We start from the raw sequence: 11,033 nt of genomic DNA, 5'->3' as shown, positions 1-11,033 counted from the left end.
GGACACAAGAAACACAAGATCCAACCCCAAAGTACACTTACAAATCAAGTTCATATACATAAAGGTTTCTTATGAAAACATTTTAATTATTATTTACATAAAATAAACGTAATACAGTCACACAACAAACTTATGAAAATATTTTAATCGTTATTTGCATGATAATTGTTTAACGCTGCCACACAAAATAAATAAAAACTATCACCACAATGCTCACCACTATGATTTCCCTTATCTCATGTATTAATATTTTTTATTGTAACAATGTATGATGATTTCCCTTATCTTATATTTTTTATTGTAAAAATGTATGATTTGCAAAAATAACTGTTGCATCTGTGTAGATTAGATAAGCAATGCACGTTGTGCACGCTATACATTATGGTCAAGCATGCGCCCTTAAAATAGCATAATGAACCACGCGCAACGCGCCACTGACTTTAGACTAGGTTTTTTTGTTAGTAGCGCAATTGTTTTTTGAAACTGCAAAATAGCATAAGAGATGGTTTGCGCCGGAGCACGCCTCCTTTTTTGCGCTGAACCGCCCAGGGAGCGCAAGTTCATGCCCCAGTTTGCCGACGTGCGTCTGTGGAGGGAAAAACCCGCTGTGCGCCGGTGCAAAATACGAAATGATACATGCGTCACTGACAAAGTCAATTGCGCTGGGTGCAAGATAGGGCCCCAGGTGTTTTTAACTTTGAGGATGAACCTCTGGTTGTCCAATTCCAGCCTCCTGCCAAAGATACAGTCATGTGAAAAAGTCCATTATTTACCCAACATTTTTTAGAGTGATAACCAGAAAAACCCTAAGTGGTTTTTCTTTGGCATTGCTGTAAAAAAACTTTTTAGCATAGGACCAAGAGTGTAGTCCTAGCATCTCTAGCAACAACAACCTTGCTGTGGATATGTGCGAACCAAGCAGAGATATTGCTCTGCAACAATAAACATGAACATTTTCAGGAGATATTTTTATTGGCTACATCTTTACAGCTGTTGGATAAAACCTAATTAAGTTTCACACATTGTATTCATTTTTAAAATGTATTGGTAAAAACTCATCCAGTATGTTGGTTAAACTTTGGTCAAAGTTTGTTAGGGCTTTTGTTAGAAACTTTGCTAGATCTCCCAAATGATGTAATGTTGAGATCTGTTGGGCATTAGTTATGTGACAGTAAACAACTAATGAGCTTCATGTAAAAAGCACTTAGGTACTAAGAGCGTGACTGTTGATATTAACACCTTTGATTGGTCAAACTCCTGTGAGAGTCTCTGCAATAAAACAGAGAAATAACAAGTCTCATGGGTAAATAATATTTACATATGTGCTTGTGTGACTGACAGCTGTGGTTTAAAAATATATGTTTTTGTTCATGTTTAATTAATGTATGTGTCTGTTATTTACTAACACAAGCTCAAACTAGACAGTGAAAAGTTTATCAAAACAAACTTTGAATGTTGTTGTTTGAAAGCAATAATAACAGATTATTTATAGTTTATGGTTTAGTGCACCTATTTTGATTGCTGTTTTGTGGATTAGGTATAATATAATATATTTGTGTGGTTTATGGTTCGAAAAACAGATTTTCCACATACTGTACCGTACATTTTTGTAGCTCCTGATGGCCCTGTCTTCCTGAAACGCACAGATTTTGTACAAAACTCATCGATTTGAAAAGCTCTTTGTCCCTGATTGGCCAGCTGATTGGCGATGCTCCTTACCATGTTTTAAAAGATTTGGTCACAATGCAATGCTAACAGGAGTTAACTTACAGGCTGTGAGTCAAAGCGGGAGGAATTATGATAATGTCAGCCTTGTCCACGTGTGGCGAACAGGAATAATTGGGAAAGGGCAATCAAATCAGAAGCCCATATAAGACCGACTACGCCACCCCGAGTTAATTTATAGGGGAATTGATCTAAACCAAAATAAAGCTCACAGGTTCAGTTCGGTGGGGTAAGGTATGAGACACAACTTGTATATAAAAATAAATTTATTTATTTTGCAATAAAACAAAGATGCACTAAGTACATCACAGACACAATAACAATATAAATTTCAATTCACAACCACACGCACACAAATTGGGGATCGGCATTCAGCTCCTCTCAGGAACAAGTCCCGAATTCTCCTATCTAGAATGAAGAGAAAAAGACACAGCAAAGTCACATCCACCACACGTGCACACAGCACAGATACACTGCACCTCAAATGGAGCACGGCAATCAGTGAAGAATACCACCACCGAGAGTAAGAGGACACAACTCCTAAGACTTCTGCTGTCTGCCGCCCCAATTCTAAACAAAGAAACAAAAAAAGAATACACAATTTCAATCATAAAACACACACACACCATTAGTCAACTTGTAAAGCGGTAACCAAAACCCTCACAGCTGGATGCAAAAACGATCTAGAAATCTACCCCTTGCAAGCCAGACAGTTAATCACAGTTAGGACCAGGTTTCACAGTTAATACGAGACAACTTGCATACATTCAGGTATGACAGGCACCATTGCACCTTACCCTTAGCAGGCTGCAACAAGCTAAGAAAAGCCACACCGGGGACAAAGAGAGCGTCAATACAGCTTGCAAGCCGGCAGACGCCGCAGGTGTGTATGAAGATACATATACAAATTAAATAAAAAAAATAAAAAAAACAAATTACAACAAAAGAATACAAATTATACTAACTTTGCTGAATGCATACAGTTAAACAACCAAACAAATGAAAGAAAAGAAAAACTGAATCACAATTCAACTTTTAAAGAAATACCCCATAGTGGTTACTGCAAAGTAGACGTTGAGGGAATCGTACGTTAGTGGAGGAAGGAATACACTTTGAAACAGTACATTAGCCAACTGGCACAGAATTTACCACAGACAGTCAGGTATGGAGGGCTGTTCCGAAAACGACGGGTTAACGAAGCCGTCCACGACCACGGGCCGTTGAGAGACCAGCAAAGCGAAATCACCACTTCGTTACCTTAATCGAGGTTCACACGGACCGCAGCCCAAAGTGAACAACGCACACACATAGCGGAGGAAGCAACACAGCGCAACCCGCAGCAGCACAATGAATGAATCGGAATTACAGCAGTCCGTCAGCCCACCACAACACGCTCCAGGCGTCTAAAGACAAACACATACAGAAAACATAACTAACCAAACACTTACCCAATACATAATGTGCCACAGTTAAAAGGGCATACCTCCGTGAATGGCGATCGCCGCACAGATTAACCCAGTTAAGAGACGTGTCGGATTACATACACGCTTTGCATTTCCTCAGTCCACTATAAAAGAATAGGATTGATGTCGTAAAACAGCCAAAAGCCACCGTATAATTAGCAGCTTACAGCCTTACCTCTCAAGCCACGATACACCGGCACACACACAACTGCAACGCTTAGATGACGCAGATCCGGGTGGCGCACAGTCACCCAGAAACGGTAACGCTTAGATGACGCACATCCGGGTGGCACAAGTTCACCCCTTTTATACTATACGTAATGAGGCTTCCTCAGAGTAACAGATCACAGTTTAACCCCTTATGTAGATGCATACTGCCACAGTCTACCCCCCCACTAGTCATCGTCGTCCCGACGGTGGAACTTAACTCAAAGGGTCATTTCTAGTCCCAAGGCCTAAACAGGACCAGAACAGCATTAGACTCCGCAATGGGATCCTCGCTACCAACCCCTCCACCCACAGGTCGTGGTAGATGATACATGTTAGAATGCTGCCCAGCACCAACACGCCTAGTTCGACGTGGGGCTAAATCAGAAGACTCTGAAGAATCAGGATGGGACACAGATGCCTGCCCAAAATTCTCACCCCTAATCTCCTCTGACACTCCTACCACAGGGTCTATAGTGGGTGGGTTGGCCCGAGTCACTACCAACGAAGGTGGGTGACCTACAGTGCCCCCTGACGGAGCTCCAGCTACCACAAAGGCCACGTCACCCTCATCTACCTCTTCCACTCCTTCACTCACCTCTTGCACTGGAAATTCCACACTAGTAGGGACATCGTCCACTACTCCCTCTTTCTGAATCCGAGGCTTTAATAAGGACCGGTGTACATGACGTACCTTACTAAGGTCGCCCACTGGAGCCACTGCATACACTGCACCCTCAGCCTCTGGTGCTCGTACTACCTGGTACTCTATGGAACTCCAGATATCCTGTATCTTCCGACGACCTCGAATACCATGTTCCCTTAAATACACCAGCTGGCCCTCGCTCAAAGGCAGCTCTCTCACACGTTGATCATATGCAGTTTTGCGGCGACTTGCAGCAGCCTGTAAACGCCCTCGAGCCCCCTCAAACGCAACCTGTAACTGAGCCTGATGTTCCTCAACCCACCGATGTACCACCCCAGCTACAGGGTCGGTTACACGGCCAAGCAAAAAATCTACTGGCAACCTAGGCTCCTGTCCAAACATCAGAAAATGGGGCGACTCCCCGGTTGCCTGATGCGGAGTGGTGTTATAACAAAAGAGCATTTGTGCCAGACACGAAGCCCAGTCCCTTTTACTTCCCGCCGGCAATGTCCTCAATAAATTGTGCAAGGTGCGATTAAACCTTTCACATTGCCCGTTGCCGGCTGGGTGATAAGGGGTACTACGGGACTTGGTCACCTGGTAGAGACGACACAGCTGCTGTATCAACGCGGACTCGAAATTACGTCCCTGATCGGAGTGGATCCGCCCGGGAACCCCAAATTTATAGAACCACTCCTCCACTAAAACACGTGCCACAGTTTCTGCACGTTGATCCCAGGTAGGAACGGCTACCGTGAATTTGCTAAATACGTCGATCATGACCAACACATTCTCCTGCCCAGAATGCGAAGGCTCCAACATAGTGAAGTCCAGGGCTACAATCTCATTTGGCCGTGAGGCCAACAAATGCCCCATATAGCTACGAGCTACAGGAGCAACATCTTTGGCCAGCTGGCACCGCTCGCATTCTTGGACCCAACGAGCAGTATCAGCCGATACCCCAGGCCAGTAGCACCGCTGGCGAACTAATTCCAGGGTACGTTCAATACCCTGATGTCCATGCTGTTGGTGCAACAGGGTAAGGATTTCAGACCTCAACGCCATGGGCAGCACTAACTGCAATACCAATACCCCACCATCTGGGCGGAAAATCTGACGATACAAGCAGCCTTCCTCTTCTACTAGTCTGTCCCATTGTTGAAGTAGTATCAACGCGGGCTTGGTCAAACATTTCCTCTCTATTGGCCCCGGACGTTGACCTCTCCTCCAAAACTCCTGTACCTGCCCAATAACCGGGTCTGCCCCTTGCATTAAACTTACATCTGCCATGGAACGGCTCGGTAATACCTGCATGGCACTCGATGTTATTGGTACCTCACACTCTCCGATCACTGCCTGCCTTAACACTTCAGGAATAGTCACACCTAACGCCCCACTGCATTCCTGGCCAACAGAATTCTGCCTTGACAGTGCATCAGCATTCTGGTTACACTTGCCAGATCGATACTGAATCTCAAAATCAAATACGGCCAATTCAGCAGCCCAACGCTGCTCGGTTGCTCCCAACTTGGCCGTAGCTAAATGACTGAGGGGATTGTTATCAGTCCGCACCAGACACTTGTGACCTAGCAGATACTCTCTAAACTTTTCGGTCATGGCCCATTTAAGGGCCAAGAACTCAAGTCACATGGAGCTATAGGTAGCAGTATTACGCTCTGCTGGTCTAAGGCTACGACTCGCGTAAGCAACCGGTCGTACCCTACCGTCAACCTCCTGAGATAATACTGCACCCAATCCAGTGTAACTAGCATCCACTTCCAGTATGAAGGGACGTGCAAAATCCGCATACGCCAGAATAGGGGCAGTAGTAAGCTTGCACTTAAGAGCTTGAAAAGCTTCCTCGCACTGCTCAGACCATACCTCAATCAATTCCTGTCTGCCTCTTTTACGCGACTTACCCCCGGTTAACTCTGTCACCAACTTATGTAATGGGGCAGCCAGTTTGGCAAACCCCTCCACGAAGCGTCGATAATAGCTAACGAACCCCAAAAAGGTTCGCAGCTCTGATACAGTTACCGGATGCGGCCACCGAGCCACTGCCTCAATCTTACCCGGGTCCGTAGTCACACCTCGAGCGGATATAACATGTCCAAGGTAACTCACTTCTTCCCTAAAGAACGCACACTTCTCCAACTTCACTTTAAGGCCCTCGACTTGTAACCGACTTAACACCACTCTCAGCCTCTGGAGATGTTGCTGCACTGATGAAGAAAACACAATTATATCATCCAGATATAACAACACAGATTGATGTCGCTGGTCCCCAAACAGTCGTTCCATTAAACGTTGGAACGTACTGGGTGCATTACAGAGGCCGAAGGGCATTCTATTCCATTCGAAAAGCCCAAAGGGCGTACAAAAGGCAGTCTTCGGTCTGTCAGATTCAGAGACAGGGACCTGATTGTAACCACTGGCCAGATCTAATGTTGAAAACCAACGAGCCCCTGTCAATGAATCTAACGTCTCCTCAATTCGAGGCAATGGAAAGGCGTCTTTTCGAGTCTTTGCGTTAAGTTGACGGTAGTCTACGCACATGCGCAGACTACCGTCTTTCTTCTTAACCAATACAATTGGTGATGCGTACGGACTACAACTTTCTCGGATAATCTGAGCATCCAGCAACTGATTAATATGGGTTTTTACCAATTCGTACTCCGATGGAGGGATTCGCCTATAGCGCTGACGAACCGGTGCATCGTCAAGCAAAGGAATCTCATGAGAGAGAAGGTCTGTGCAACCCAAGTCTCCCTCATGGGCAGAGAACACATTCTGAAACTCACAAAGAAGATCTTTAACACATCCCTGTTCCTCCGTTGTCAATCCACTTAAATCAACTGACTCGATTTGTGCAGGGACCGACATACCTGGGACCTCACAAGAAGCCACCCGAGCAATAGCTGTTGGAACTTCAGTCACACCGTCAGGTAGGTTCACAAGATACACTTTTGTCAACTTACCTACCACGGTGGTAGGATAAAGCACCACATCCACGGTGCCAACGTTAACCAGGGGCACATACACAGTGCCACCTGCTATATGCACCAAGGCTGGAGAAGCAAGCAAACCTGCCGGCAGGCCGGTTTCTGGGGGTTCAAATAGCACAACATTACCCACATACGAGGCTGAACACGTTGCTGCCACCAGCTTCATAGTACCACCCGGAATGCGGCACACTGCACGCCCCCGAACCCGTACGTCACCCTCACGCGCAGGAACTCCAAACGTCTGTTGACAATGTTGAAATGCCTGAGAGATTTTAGAATCATGCGTCACGGCCGGTAACTCAAATAAAGCGGGACCATGTCGCCCAAAGAGCTCCCGGTAGCAACGACTGAGCACGTTCATCCCCAGAATCCCAGGGACATTCGTGCACCAACCACCAGGAGGATCTCGGACGACAAGGACTCCGCATCCACGAATTAAATTGCCACAAAATTCAATATCCAGTTCCATATAACCAATATATGGAATTCCCAGTCCATTAGCTGCCCGAAGCTGCAGCCAATGGCACGACTGTAACCGATCCTGGCCCCATGGCTGGAATTGCTGTTGAAAACAGCTCTCCGTAATTGTCGTCACCATGGAGCCAGTATCGATTAAACAGGGCACAGAAACGCCCCCCATACTCACGACAAGATGTGGACAAGAGGAAACCAAGTGTGATGCAGTTTTCTTATGATTAGTCGTATGAGAGCCGACAAAATCCCCTACCGAGCTTTGGCCCAACAGCTCGGCGGGAACTAGTTTCCCGACGGCTGTGATCTGTGCGGCTGCCCCAACTCGGAGGAAGAAGCAGCAAAGGGCCGTTGCTGAGGGTGAGGGGGTTGTCGTTCCCCATCACACTCCCGAGCAAAATGCCCTGACTGCTGACATCGCCTACAAACGATCCTATCCATACGAGGGGAACGACCCCGAGTATAAGAGTTTTGATTTTGTGCAATAGCGCGAGTAAGGTTGTCTATCTGCTGCTGCTGTTGACGCAGCAGCTTCCGTAGCTCATCTAGTTCGGATGTTTGGGTCCCTTGACTCGACCCAATGCCCGCGCCAGATTCGCCATGCACCCCATACTGAATCCCACTCACCAGGGGGACTGAATGGCTTCGACCACGTACCCCACCGAGCGTTCCCTCGCGTTCCCATCTAATGGCCTCCCCACGTACTTCCAACAATGTTGCAGTGGGCTGACGTCGAACAAACTGCTTAAGCTCCCTGCGGAGAGCACTATCCAATACACACTCAACAAACTGATCCCTTAACACCGTATCGGCATTTGGAATGACATGAGGGGCTCGACTTTTAACTTTCTCCAATAAGCTTAATGAAGCCAAGGAGAATTCTAATAATGTTTCACCCTCTTGTTGTCTTCGAGAAAAAAATACTTCTTGGAGTGCCACATATGACTCAGAGCACCCATACAAGTCACGCAATGCAAAAATAATCTTATCCGGGTCACACTTTTCGGAATCAGGCCGATATTTAATTTCCTCGCGAGCCTCTCCTTCGAGATGATCAAATAAGAAGAAGGCTTGATCTAATCGAGACATCTGACGCAAACGCATACATGCCTCGGCCTCTTCCACCCATTCGCTAATGCTAACGCCGCTTCTACCATTAAATTTGGGACAACGTCTCTCCCGTGGTATGAAAACAAATCGTTCCGCCGCGCCGGCACTCACACTAGCTGACTGTGGCATAACCGATGGTACTACATTAGCAGCAGCTGCACCAGGACCTGGCACCCCAACAGGCACCTGGTCCTGCTGCAGTCGCTCGTTTTCTGCCCTCAATTGGGCCACTAAATCCCTCATATTCTGTAATTCCTCCTCCATTATTTAAGCAAAGAAAAAATGCTTACCACCACCAGCCCGTCTATTGAGCAGTCACCACAATTCTGAAAAAGAGAAAAACACCACAAAAAGGAAAAAGGAAATTTTTTTTTTTTTTTTTTTTTTTTTGTGTGTCAACCTATAACAGCACCGACCCTGCCGACTACGCCAATTGTGGGGAACAGGAATAATTGGGAAAGGGCAATCAAATCAGAAGCCCATATAAGACCGACTACGCCACCCCGAGTTAATTTATAGGGGAATTGATCTAAACCAAAATAAAGCTCACAGGTTCAGTTCGGTGGGGTCAGGTATGAGACACAACTTGTATATAAAAATAAATTTATTTATTTTGCAATAAAACAAAGATGCACTAAGTACATCACAGACACAATAACAATATAAATTTCAATTCACAACCACACGCACACAAATTGGGGATCGGCATTCAGCTCCTCTCAGGAACAAGTCCCGAATTCTCCTATCTAGAATGAAGAGAAAAAGACACAGCAAAGTCACATCCACCACACGTGCACACAGCACAGATACACTGCACCTCAAATGGAGCAGGCAATCAGTGAAGAATACCACCACCGAGAGTAAGAGGACACAACTCCTAAGACTTCTGCTGTCTGCCGCCCCAATTCTAAAACAAAGAAACAAAAAAAAGAATACACAATTTCAATCATAAAACACACACACACACACCATTAGTCAACTTGTAAAGCGGTAACCAAAACCCTCACAGCAAAAACGATCTAGAAATCTACCCCTTGCAAGCCAGACAGTTAATCACAGTTAGGACCAGGTTTCACAGTTAATACGAGACAACTTGCATACATTCAGGTATGACAGGCACCATTGCACCTTACCCTTAGCAGGCTGCAACAAGCTAAGAAAAGCCACACCGGGGACAAAGAGAGCGTCAATACAGCTTGCAAGCCGGCAGACGCCGCAGGTGTGTATGAAGATACATATACAAATTAAATAAAAAAAATAAAAAAAAACAAATTACAACAAAAGAATACAAATTATACTAACTTTGCTGAATGCATACAGTTAAACAACCAAACAAATGAAAGAAAAGAAAAACTGAATCACAATTCAACTTTTAAAGAAATACCCCATAGTGGTTACTGCAAAGTAGACGTTGAGGGAATCGTACGTTAGTGGAGGAAGGAATACACTTTGAAACAGTACATTAGCCAACTGGCACAGAATTTACCACAGACAGTCAGGTATGGAGGGCTGTTCCGAAAACGACGGGTTAACGAAGCCGTCCACGACCACGGGCCGTTGAGAGACCAGCAAAGCGAAATCACCACTTCGTTACCTTAATCGAGGTTCACACGGACCGCAGCCCAAAGTGAACAACGCACACACATAGCGGAGGAAGCAACACAGCGCAACCCGCAGCAGCACAATGAATGAATCGGAATTACAGCAGTCCGTCAGCCCACCACAACACACTCCAGGCGTCTAAAGACAAACACATACAGAAAACATAACTAACCAAACACTTACCCAATACATAATGTGCCACAGTTAAAAGGGCATACCTCCGTGAATGGCGATCGCCGCACAGATTAACCCAGTTAAGAGACGTGTCGGATTACATACACGCTTTGCATTTCCTCAGTCCACTATAAAAGAATAGGATTGATGTCGTAAAACAGCCAAAAGCCACCGTATAATTAGCAGCTTACAGCCTTACCTCTCAAGCCACGATACACCGGCACACACACAACTGCAACGCTTAGATGACGCAGATCCGGGTGGCGCACAGTCACCCAGAAACGGTAACGCTTAGATGACGCACATCCGGGTGGCACAAGTTCACCCCTTTTATACTATACGTAATGAGGCTTCCTCAGAGTAACAGATCACAGTTTAACCCCTTATGTAGATGCATACTGCCACACACGTCAACAGGCCCAGGAAGTAAACTGTTGCCTACAATCCATGGGTTTGTTGTAGTCCAAAAAAAGATATTTACTTTGGAGACGATAACTCACAACATCATTTACTTTGGGGTTTGTACCTTTTGCATATTGTTAACATGTACTAATACACACTTACACACCAAAGGAAATTTAAAATCATGAATTGAATGATATGTGCTGTTTAAGTGGAGGTATTTCTAGA

At 45.5% G+C, this 11,033-nt stretch overlaps 1 long non-coding RNA gene across 1 annotated transcript; it reads right to left on the bottom strand.

Moving 5' to 3' along the window:
• Positions 1–1,975: 1,975 nt before the first annotated feature.
• LOC141350618 (uncharacterized) lies at positions 1,976–10,805 on the bottom strand. Its single transcript, XR_012358736.1, has 2 exons — positions 8,918–10,805; positions 1,976–2,295 (listed from the first exon to the last, which is right to left on the bottom strand). It is a non-coding gene; the product is annotated as an uncharacterized lncRNA (long non-coding RNA).
• Between the last annotated feature and the right edge of the window lie 228 nt (positions 10,806–11,033).

The sequence above is a fragment of the Misgurnus anguillicaudatus genome, chromosome 18 (genome assembly GCF_027580225.2).
Source record: "Misgurnus anguillicaudatus chromosome 18, ASM2758022v2, whole genome shotgun sequence".
Classification (NCBI taxonomy): domain Eukaryota; kingdom Metazoa; phylum Chordata; class Actinopteri; order Cypriniformes; family Cobitidae; genus Misgurnus; species Misgurnus anguillicaudatus.
The sequence above is the reverse complement of the archived record's forward strand: the minus strand, read 5'-3'. Positions and strand labels throughout refer to the sequence as shown.